Genomic DNA, 12163 nt, shown 5'->3' on the forward strand with positions numbered 1-12163 from the left:
GATCACATCGATCATATTAGGTATTAGTAATAGTCAGTCATTCAATACAAAATGACAAGCTTTGCCTGTTCTGGATCATGCTGTGGCTCTGCATCCTGGTAATGACCAGGGCCTTATATTGACCTCTCAAATTTGGTTTTATAAGCTAACATTTGTTTGACCGTGATTTTAATAATAATTTTTGGATATTTCTAATAAAATTGTTACTATTTTTAACATACATATTTTGGTTCCTTTAAAAGAGCCTTCTCTTTTCTTCTCATCTACAGTCTATCCTTTTCTCCTAATTAATGTATCAATCTAGGCTTGGCACAACTTGGATCTCTCTAGAGATTATTCTGTTTTTTAATTCGCATTGCCATTGTAGATAACAAATAATTAAATAGACTTTTGATAGCATGGTATGCAAATAGTGTATATATAAAAAAATATATATAGGGCATCTACTAGGCTACTTACATTTGTGTGGAAAATAATAAACAGGATTCCTCATGACGTGCGGGGACTACATGAGGACATATGCGGTAGTCCCCGCACGTTATGAGGAATCCCCTCTCTTACGTATCCCTGACACATGCACACCCTACGGGGCGTGCACAAGTCTGGGAAGACGTCAATACGTCGGAATTTATGCCTTGTTAAGCGGACTGTGACACCTACACTGCCCTCTGCACGACTGATGGATGTCAGTAAATGCGACTGTATTGGTACACCTCTCACATGCATGGATGCTGATCTGTCGTTTCTGGAACCAGCCTTCGAGAACTCAGAATCAGGTACCCTTTTCCTTACACCCGTCTTTGATGAATTTATTGCATTACCAATACAGTTTTACCAACCTAAAACTTTCCTTATCACTTACTAATACCAGCCTCCAATCCCTAACAGATATTGGGAGCAGCAGTTACATTGTTTCATAGCATCTTCTGATATAAAGAAATCTTCCAGCTGGCAACACCATACAGGGTTTGTCGGGTGTACTATCCCATCTATGTGTATCTTACCTATTGCATCCTATTGGGATGCATCTTCAAGGTACTTTTATAACAAACAATTTCCATGGTCTTACTGTCTAAAACCACCCTATAACCCTATCTTACTTTACCTCCAATAGCATACTATTAAAGATTCTCCTCATTCACGTTCCTAAAAAAAGGTGACTTCTGACCTGTTTATTATTTTCCACACAAATGTAGCCTAGTAGGCATCCTATATATTTTTATATATACCCTGCCTACATATCATGGTAACAAATACTTGTTATCTACAATACCATTGGTTGTATTTTATAGATTAATATGTTGAATAAGCTTTATAATGCAACAATTTATACAGTGAACATACACTTTAGTTTGAAATATACATATAAACTAAAATATGCAACTAGTGCATCTCATATTAGATCTATACCGGATATACAATCATCTTGAATATCACACAACATCCAATTATAACAAATAATGTATTGTAACCTATTTGTAATACATGAATATGTAAAATTGTTATATAATTTTCTTTTATTTGCACTTATATGCAGACTGTACAGTCCTTAAAGCCCATTGAGGCGAAAAGCATCGGGCCTACCTAAGACTAATACGGTTACCTATTGTGAATAGCTAGAACTGAATGTCTGGTATATATACTCCAGTCCGGTGATAAGAGAACCAGACTGAAATATCTTGAATAATATATGTATGATAATTATGTATGAAACCTATCTTGTATCAATACATAATTAATATTTGCATTAAACTACCTTGGAGCCAGAACCTTTTTCTTTTGTCCTTCCGTCCTATTTGCAGTGTCAGTAATATGTCATCCGCATAGAGGGCAGTGGTATAGGCTTTGGATCCAGTGGGGACCCCTGAGATGTCAGGATGTTGGCTGATCATCTGAGCTAGCGGTTCTATGCAAAGCGCAAACAGGAGTGGTGACAATGGGCATCCCTGTCTAATGCCATTGTAGATGTGCATGAGGGACAAATTAGCATGTGTCACCTGGACCTCCACTTTGGAGTAGAATATAGGGCCTGAATTGCTTGGGAGAAAGGGCCATTGGGCCAATCCAGAGCAGGGTTTGTGTAAAAAATAGCCAGCTAGGCCAATCAAATGCCTTCTAAGCATCCGTGCTAAGTAGCAGTGCTCCCTGTTCGTTTTTGTTAGGACGTCTATAATATCAATCGTCTGCTTGGAGTTATCCCCTGCTTGGCGATATTCCAGAAAACAGACCTAATCTTTGCCAGTTATAATGGGCAGGTACTGTAAGTGCCTTGTCTTTACCAGGTTTGGGAAACACAGATATGTAAAAATGCAGCATGATTCACGGAATAGGGGTGCCCTCCAGGAAGCTATTGAAGAGTGAGGTTAGATGTGGCACTAGGGTAGGTAAGAACATTTTATAATAGGCCTATGGGAATCCATCTGGTCCCAGGGCCTTCTGGACGGGTAGGTTTTTTTTTTCTTTCAATCAGTTTATTGGTTTTCAACATTACAAAAACATACATAACGAAAAAGGGACACAAACAAAAGAACGAAAAATAGGGGCAAGAACCCCTGCATATACAAGAAAACAGCATAATACAGGTGTCGCCTTTCATATATAAACCATTGTCAATATGGAGTGGGGACAACTATGGGGGAATCTAGGGAAGAACCTGGGAAAAGCAAAGGGGGAAATATAAAAAACAAAACAAAGCTTTTAAACCAGGTGAAAGAATATAGTAAATATTAGGGATCTAAGGATACCGTACCAACAAACATTTTTCTCATAAAAACAGAAAAAATTGAACCATGAGAGCCTCGTTGTTATTCTTTTTACCCATCCAGGGTAAACCTGGATATGCCACAAAGACCCCTGTTTGGATAACACATAAATAGGGGGGATAACCTTGGGGCAGAGGTAGGTGTGGGATTAGGGGTATGGGGGTGCCTGACTGGCCTAATATATGCCCGCTCTCCCAATCTGCAAAGTAGTAACACTGAATTCATTCTTTTATACGCCCTTGTTTTTCTGTAGGCTTATGGCCAAAGCGATTTGAATTGGGGCGATTCTTTAAACCAGTCCCATACGGACCATGTCATCTTGTATTGCTCCATCTTATTCTCATCTTCTGCAACCAATTATTCCATACTTTGTATCTTTTTTAATTCCGCAAGCCAGTCCCTCATGGATGGCGCTGTGGATTGTTTCCATTTTCTAGGGATAATTGTCCTAGCCGCAGTAAGAAAATGCCTAAGTACGTCCCGTTTACTAGCCTTTATAAACCCAGGAAGGATAGATAGTAAAGATATTTTAAGTGACATCGTTATATCCGAACCAGTCACTTTGTTACATAAATCGGTGATCTGATCCCAGAGGCTATGGGTTCCAGGCATTCCCACCAGATATGTAGCATAGTACCCCGCTGAGTGTGGCAGCGCCAGCACTTGTCAGAGGTGGAGGGAGACATCCAGTGTATATCTGTTGGGCATATATACCATCTGGATAAAATTTAATTTTTGGTCTCCTGGGCCTTACACAGGAGTTCCATTTGATGGGTCAGTATAAAAACCTTTTCCCATTCCAGAGGAGATATAGGGGACCCCAATTCTGTTTCCCTATATTTCGTGTAGGTGGGAGCATTGTTAGCCGATATTCTAGCCAACATTTCATACAACTGGGAAACAACGTGGTCTGGCCTACTTGTAGCGCTCAGTAAGGTTTCAAACGCTGTACGGTTTCTGTGTATGGTGTATGTGTTGAGAAGTATTGATAAAAAGGATGATAGCTGGTTATAGGACATCCACGCGTTCGGCTTCCTCTGCATCTCGGCGTCTAAAGACGAGAACGGAGGCGGTCTCCCATTCTGCAATACAATGTATACCTGCCTATTGTCCTGAGCCGTCCAAGATAGAAATTTACTGACATTCAGTGCCGGGGGGAACGCTGGGTTGTCGAATAGGGGAGTCATGGGGCCTATCTTAGTGGACACATGGCCAGCTCTAGTGAGGCCGTCCCAGACTTTCAGTAGGTCTGAGGTAACAATTGGAAGTAGCTGTTGTATACGTAATGCAGACCTGTCAACCCACAATAGGGATGGAAGGTCAATGGGGGATAAGAAGTTCTCCAGGAGAACCCAGCTTTTCCTGTCTCTGTTGTGATAGTGGACATCCCTGCTTGGTGCCATTAAGAATAGGCAAGGGAGCGGACAGACACCTATCATATGTGGCCCCAAGCCTATCTGACTCAGCGCCTGATACATGAAGGCCCAGTTAACCCTATCAAAAGCCTTCTCCACATCCACAGATAACAGACACATAGGGGTCTGTGATGTTTTGGCAGCATGGGTGACCAGCAGGGTTTTGATCGTATTATCTCTAGCCTCCCTCCCGCTGATAAAACCAACCTGGTCGGTAAGGATCAAATCGGGCAAATACGGAGATAATCGGTTGGCTATCAATTTAGAGATTAGTTTTGCGTCCAGGTTAAATAATGAAATTGGCCTGTAGTTCGAGCATAGCGAATGATCTTTGGCAGGTTTAGGGAGAACTGTGATATGGGCCTCGAGGCTTTGGGTGGGGAAGAAAGTGTCATCTACTATGGATGAAAAACCCTTGTCAGAAATAGAACAAGAGCTTCTGCATGCGTTTTGTAGAATTTAGGGGAGTATTTCTAATCGCCGACGACACTTCCTCCTCCGTGAAAGCAGATTCTAAACTAGTAGACACTTCTGGATCCAACTCTGGTAATGCTGCAGAAGCTATGTAATCCCGAAGGGATAGGGCTGAGTTCGTCGTATTTTGGATATTATACAGATCTGAATAGTGTTGTTGAAATGTCTTCAATATTTCTTGGGGTATAGCAGTAATATTACACTTTGTGTTCCGAATATGTGGGATATACGCAGCTGCTGGTCTTGGGTGAAGCCCCCTCGCTTGTAATCGGCCACATTTTTCCCCGTACTGATAGTAAGATTTTCAATATTTGTCTCTATACTTTTGATGGGCTAAGTCATATTGTTGCAGGAGATGTCTCCTGGCAGAGGTCAATTCAGTAAACACGTCTGAGGTCATTTTATTTTTATGTAGTCATTCTAGCTTCTGTATTTTGTTGACCGTATTAGCTATATCCTGAGATCTGATTTTTTTAAGTTTCGCTCCCTTTTGGATCAGCACCACATGTAGGACTGCCTTAAGTGCGCCCCATTGAAAGGAAAGGGAGGTGGCATCCAGCTCATGGTCTTTCAGAAAATGTTTGATAGTATCCAATACTGCCCCCTCGCAGACTGGGTCCTTAAAGAATCGTTGCATTTCCAGGTCCACTCTTGAGGGCCTATAGAGGGAGTCTGGAGAGTTAGCGTTACCGAGGCATGATCTGACCATGGGCAACTGTCAATAGACACTACTGGATGCCAATCCAAGATCTTATGGCTCACTAGGATATAGTCAATACGGGAATATGTGCGGTGGGGATTAAAGTAAAATGTGTAGTCTTTGTCACCCGGATGCAGAGTTCGCCACACGTCTAAGATTTGGAGGTCGTATAATTTGGCCTTGAAAGCATTTAATTTTGAGTAAGATATTGAGGATTTGCCTGTTGATGTGTCTATCCTGGGGTCTAAAGGAAATCGAAGATCACCTCCGATTATCAGGGTGCCTTCCGCAAAAGTATCATAAAAGTAGCTTAGTCAAATACTGAACCGCCGCTAGCGTCGGCTGTTGATTAGGGGAATAAATTGATGCAATGGTATATTTCTTGTCCCATAGGGATATTTTAGCAAATACATATCTACCCGTTGGGTCTATGCAAGTGTCCAGTACCCGAACAGGAAGTGACTTATGGAAGGCTATGAACACCCCTTTTGTTTTGCCTTCAGGATTGGAACTATGTATCCAAGTAGGGTAGTAGTGATTGCGTATTAGGGGTATCTTTTGAGAGTGGAAATGTGTTTCTTGGAGCAATAAGATATGGGCTCTAGCTTTATGTTGACCATACAGGAGTTGGGAGCGCTTCATAGGACCGTTAAGTCCTTTGGCATTAAGGGTACGAATTGTCAACCCTTGTGTGGTGCGTGACTGGGTAGGTATATCTTTGGCATCGTGATATATTCCTTAAAGGACCAGCCAACTAACCTGAAAGGAAAAGATGACTGGATCCTTTTCGGAATTCCATGTGTCGGGGTAAGCAGATTAGGCCAGTCAGGATCTGAGGACTTGGGCAGGGATGGCCGGTAAGGGGGGTATGGGGCTACAGTCGGCTGGGTGGGGCTAATTCCCAGCCGTCTAAGGGGGACTACTAAGAAAAGGTTTAACTTTATTTGCTGCCTTTACCGGCGGTTCACCTATGTGGGGTGATGTGGCAGAAAAAAGGCGGAGGAGGATAAGACAAGTTTTGTAGGTGTACCTACTCGGGGGAAAGGCCAATACTATATCAAAACTTCTGAAACACATTATGACATACATGAGGAAGTCAACAACATAACATTTAACATTGGAGCATATAACACAGAAATAACATATATTCTCCTTAGTACAGTGTCTCTTTAGACACCCACCCACCGGCCCTCACAAAATTGTCCGACCCAAACTAATTACATCATAAATCTCTAGTACCGGAGTGGCCCAGACCATAGGAGGTCGTCAGGAAAAATATACCAGGACATAGCAAACCCCGCGTTATCTTGGGGCCATGTGATGTTTTGCCATGTGATGCCACCTTTCATCACCATGGCATCATTACAACATTAAAAAAAAACTGTCCACTTCGTTGTTACACATGATTGTACCCTTCCTGTACCTCAACCCCATTAAACTTTAGTGGGCAGAGTTTATGTTCTAATGATGCCATATCATTATCAGTGATGAAGTTTTAGCGGATGTTAACCACAGATGTTCCCCACTTGTACCTATATTTTTGGTTTCTTACACCTCCCCATTCCCCAAATAAAGTTCAGAATGTTAGTGGCCCCGGGGCCTGCAATTTGCATTTTCAATTTAGGACTCCTAGTTGCACTTTCCTCTGAAACAGCAACCCCAATGTTCAATTTTCATAACTGTGTACATTTGTGACCCTATATCTTGAAATCCTTTAAAGCTGGGGTGCTGAAATTGTAGTAACTATTATCTATGAGGGTCCCCAGTGCACCCTGAACAATTAAAGTAATTGTGACATACAGTTTAGGAGATATGGAGGGTTGTACACACAAAGAGCTGTAAGGATGCAGAAGGACATGCAGACTTCACACACAGCTATAGTAGTGACAACATTTCACAGGCAGCTTTTTTTTTTTAGATAGAAATTCCAGCTCCTGCTATTAGATGGGGGCAGGGCTGCCTGTGTCTCATTCACATGAAGGCTGAACTGTGTGCTCACCTCTCATCGCAGCAGCATTCCTCTGAACGGATGACAGCTGAGCACAGAGCAGCCTGATGAGAGCTGCCCAGGAGAGGTGGGCAGGGTATTCCCAGCAGCTGGGCGGAGCAATCGGCTAAAACCTTCTGGGGAGAACTATGGGATTGTAACGCCTAAGGAAATTAGAGGTTTTCGTGTGATCAAGGTGTTTCTCCTGCAGAAAGGCGATTGAGTCCCTGGGACAGAAGCCTTCTTTTAGTGGGGAAGTTAAGTCTCTTAACATTTAAGGACATTAATCTAACCATGGGTATTCAAATTGGTGGGTAATGTCTCTATAGTAATCAGCATACCAGACAATTAGGTTAGTGTATAGGAATTGCGGATCCACAATTGCATATGCAGGGGGATAGGCTATCAAAATAAATTTACATATACAAACAATAACCAGATAACTTGACATACCCCAACCTAGATCGGGAAGAATCTCCCTAATGCCCTAAGTCTGTCGGAATGTAGCTATATCTGAGGACTAAAAAAAGGAGTGCAAGAGAGAAATCTACATGGGAAACATAGTCAGAGGGCCAGTGATAACGCTAGGCATGTCCACAACCAAAACCAACCAATTCCTAATCCAGCCAGCACTCCCAGTTAGGAGGGAAAATCTAGATAGCATAATAAAGCATCACATGAATAAACATATCAAATTAACACACTAGTAGCAATCAAGCAATATATTGTCTTGTTTAAAATAGTAGTATGAAGTAAAACAACATGAGAGACAAAAGAAAAGTATAAAAAAAGGATATTGCATTGAGGTGATTCAGTTTCTTTAGGAGGGGTGGCCGCCCAGGCCAGAGAAGATCCGTGGTGAGGCAGATGTATCTTACCGCGGAGATCATTGTCATTTGCTGACTTCCGGCCAGCCAGAGCAGGCGTCATAGGTAGGGGTACCCAACCTGGGATAGTAGGGCACCGAATGCCAAGGCCTGAGTAAAACCTGGATAAGTCCTCTGGGTGCTTGAGAGTAGTTGTTCTACCATCCTTCCTGGCCATTGTCACACTTACCTCTTCTTTACTAATGAGCAGTTCTGACTGTGGGTGTGCCTGTGCTCCTAAGTTTATCTGTTTCGCCTATCCCACTAGCCAAACAGGAAATAGCCTACTAATCATCCCTGGCTATTTAGCTAGCTCAGACACAGCACTTCGCGTTAGTGCAACGAGCCCCTGGCTCTACTGGGCATGCGCTGTACACCTATTGCTTAATTCAGTGTTTCCTCTGTCTAGTTCCTGTGTAATCCCTTGTTGCCCAGTCTGTTTTTTCCTAAGATGTTCTCTTTGTGCTGTTCAGTGTTCCTCTCTGTCTGTAGATATTCCTGAGTCACTTGTGCCTCCTGTTGCTTCCTGTGTCTGCAGTGGTCCCTGTGTCACCGGTGTCTATTTCCAAGATCCCTGGTATTTGATCCCTAGCTTGTGACCTGACCTCTCTTGCTTGCTGCCTGCCTTGACCCCAGCCTTCCTTGACAATCTTTCTGCTTAGTGATTTTGTACAGTGTACATTTCCGCTTACCTGGGTGTGCCCAAGGACCGTACCTGATGGTAACCAGCAGCGGAACATCCTTACCACTAGAGGCTCTGGAGAAGACCTGGTTGCCCCTTAGACTTTGTGCCTTGGCCCTTCTCGGGGCTCACACTACTTTTGTGCAAGCTGTTGCGCCAACTAGTGGCCCTGTCTCCCCAACAATGACAGCCATCAGGCTGAAGGGGAATCCCCATATATTGGAAATGAAGTGGTCACGTATAAGGGGGAGTAGAAGTTGCAGCTTGTGATGGTGTTGGAGAGTAGCACATGAGATATCCAGAAACAGCTGGATAGTGGAACCATCAAAATCAATAGTCCTCATGTTCCTGGTGGAACCCTCAAGTGGTCTAGATGGGGGGCCCGGGGGTCGATTAGCTCTGCGGTCCCAATCCAGCTTAAGGGGCTCCACAAACAGTCGGCCTAAAACATTGTTATAGCCCTAAGGACCAGTGGGATATCTGAGGCCTGGGTGGCCCCTGGTAGGCCTCCAACTCTGATATTGCTGCGACATTCCCTATTGTCCAAATCTTCTACTTGTAGCTACATATCCCAAATTGTTGTGGTGAATGTGCCCTAGAAGGATGCCATGGTGATGCTGTTTGTAAGAGCAATGCAGAACTCGGTGGCTGTGAGGCTGAGGTCAGCAGAGCTGAGCAGCCCAGCAAGTGACTCTGTGCTGTAGGAGAGTCTCTCCCTTGCAACATGCAGGGTGTGCTGAGGAACTCATCCTTCTGCACACTGTGACTATGCTTCAGTTCTGTGTGGGGCTGTAGAGGGGGCTTGCAGATCGTTGCAGCCCGGAGGGGATCTGATCAGGAGTGCCCCTAGGCTGTAATGAAGACACCACTCCCGACCACGTGGGAGCCAGGACCATCTTTGCAGACTCGGCTGCGTCAGAGATTCAGTGGCTAGGTACCTGTGTAGCGTGGCCCTTGACGTCGGCGGGGGGCGGGAGCAGGATCCTGATATCAAGGAGGCCCAAGGAATAGCCACTTAATTTAGATATAAAAATTACAAAATCAGACATGATGTCTCTGTGCACCGTGTTCACCCCTTCCACTTGTAAATCATCACTAAACTCCCTCAGCCCTCTTACCCTGGATGAAGTCTACTTTCTTCTCTCATCCTCACCATCTACTACCTGTCCGCTTGATCCAATTCTTCTGATCTACTCCATGACCATTCTTCCACTCTGGCCCCCTCACTAACCCAACTATTCAACCTCTCCCTTTTGCTGGTATCTACCCCTCCACTTTCAAATATGCCATTATTCCCCTTTTCCTGAAAAAAATAGGGCCCTCTCTACCTTCTAGCTACCATCTTCCTTTCCCCATATGTTTTTAAACTGTCTTCTGTAATCTGTACTCTCATTCACCCCTCGTATTCAGAACATTTCCAGGTCCTGTCATTTTCACCTGCACATCTTCAATGTCCACCCCTAGCTGTCAGACCCCACTAAACTCCTTGTACACGCTTTTATAATCTCTCATATGGACTACTGTAACATCCTCCTCTCTGGTAATCCACTAACCTGACTCTCTCCTCTACAATCTATTATGAATGCTGCAGCCAGAAGGTATTCATCCTTCCCAGCACTCCTCTTCTGCTGCATCTTTTTGTAGCTCTCTTCATTGGCTTCCATTTCACCTTAGAATCAAATTCAAGCTCCTGTGCTTTGCCTTTAAATCCCTTCACAGTTTTTGTCCCACTTACATTTCTGACCTGGTAGAAAAATACTCCCCTAGCCACTCTTTTCGCTTTTTCAACGACCTACTAATGACTTCCTCACTCTGAATCTCATCACAAGACATTTCTAGAGCTGCCCCGTGTCACAGATCCCCGGAGGACCAGGGGATTTGTGCCTGTGTCTGTACAACCACCACCTCGCAGCAGCCCTGTTCAGGAATCCTGTCCACTGGTCACTTCCTGCAGCCCCAGAAGAGGAGTACAAGGTAGAGCAGATCTTGGACTCCAGAATTGTACGGGGAACATTCCTGGGTTCCTTTAAAGGATCTCCATGCTCCCCTTCTACTCAAGAACTTTCATCTAAAATTTCCCAACAAACCCAGAGGGGACCGGGCCGGACGAGGGCCCTAAGAAGGGGGGGGGGGGGGTACAGTCACAGATCCCCAGAGTACCAGGGATCTGTGCTTGTGTCTGTACCACCCACCTTGCATTTCCCTGCAGCCAGCAACAGCCCTGTTCAGGAATCCTGTCCACTTGTCACTTCCTGCTCGGAGTCATGTGATCCCATGAGTGCTGCCCCTTTACCTCAGAGAACCAGAATATCCCGCAGAAGCGCTCCATCTGCTGGCAGAAGTGCGAACACCTGAGCTGCTTCTGCTCCCGCACTGGGTTCTCTTACCTGCGGGTCATATGATTTCCATCTGCCCTGTCACCTTCCCTATAAAAGGAAGTCACTGGCAACAGGAAGTGACTAGTGGACAGGATTCCTGAATAGGGCTGCTGTTGCTGGCTGCAGAGAAACGTGAGGTGGGTGGTACGGACACAGGCATAGATCCCCTGGTCCTCCGGGGATCTGTGACAACCCGCTTCTGGAATTGTTCTCTACATCCTATTCTGCTTGCCCCTACTTCCTGCTCATTTAACCCCCTGAGCAGTAACCCCGAGTGTGGCTCGGGGTACGAAAAAGATGCTGAAAGCAGTAACCCCAAGCCACACTCAGGGTAGCTAAACCCATAAAAAGAATAGTAAATAGAGTCTTACCTGATCCGCCGGCATCCTCTGTCGTGATCCCCCGTCGTCTTCCTTCCTCTGGCTTTCTTCCCCTGCATCTGATAAGTCACCAGGGAGTTCCCGGTGATGTTGGTGCATGTGGACGTTGCTGGCAGGGCGGGAAAATCAAACCCATTTGTATTGCATTTAATACAAAAGAACTGGAGAGAGGATACACTTTTTTCTTTAAAGCTGGGTGATCCAGCAAACCTGGAATAGATTTCGTAAAGTAGTTTGCACCCAGGTTCACTGATGAAAGTGAATGGCCTTTTTCTAACATAAATGCAAGGCAAACTGCACCTCAAGTGAGGACTTCCAAGTTGAAGCTAGAGCACTTACAAACAGACTTTTACAAAGCGTATACAGCAAAAAAAAAACTACTCAAAAGATCTTACCATAAAGTTTGCACACATATTTTAACACAGCATATTATTATCAATCTTTATTTACACTGATGTTTTGCATTTTATATATTACATGTAGCATTATTTTCATGAATCTTTCATTTCCCTTCTTTTT

At 44.2% G+C, this 12163-nt stretch overlaps 1 long non-coding RNA gene across 1 annotated transcript in view; it reads left to right on the forward strand.

Moving 5' to 3' along the window:
* The first annotated feature begins 715 nt into the window (after positions 1–715).
* Positions 716–12163, forward strand: part of LOC140340515 (uncharacterized) — a 127430-nt gene continuing 115982 nt past the window's right edge. Inside the window, exon 1 of the long non-coding RNA XR_011922660.1 lies at positions 716–776. This is a non-coding gene — a long non-coding RNA (uncharacterized lncRNA). The remainder of the gene's footprint in view (positions 777–12163) is intronic.

The sequence above is a fragment of the Pyxicephalus adspersus genome, chromosome 11 (assembly GCF_032062135.1).
Source record: "Pyxicephalus adspersus chromosome 11, UCB_Pads_2.0, whole genome shotgun sequence".
NCBI classification, from domain to species: domain Eukaryota; kingdom Metazoa; phylum Chordata; class Amphibia; order Anura; family Pyxicephalidae; genus Pyxicephalus; species Pyxicephalus adspersus.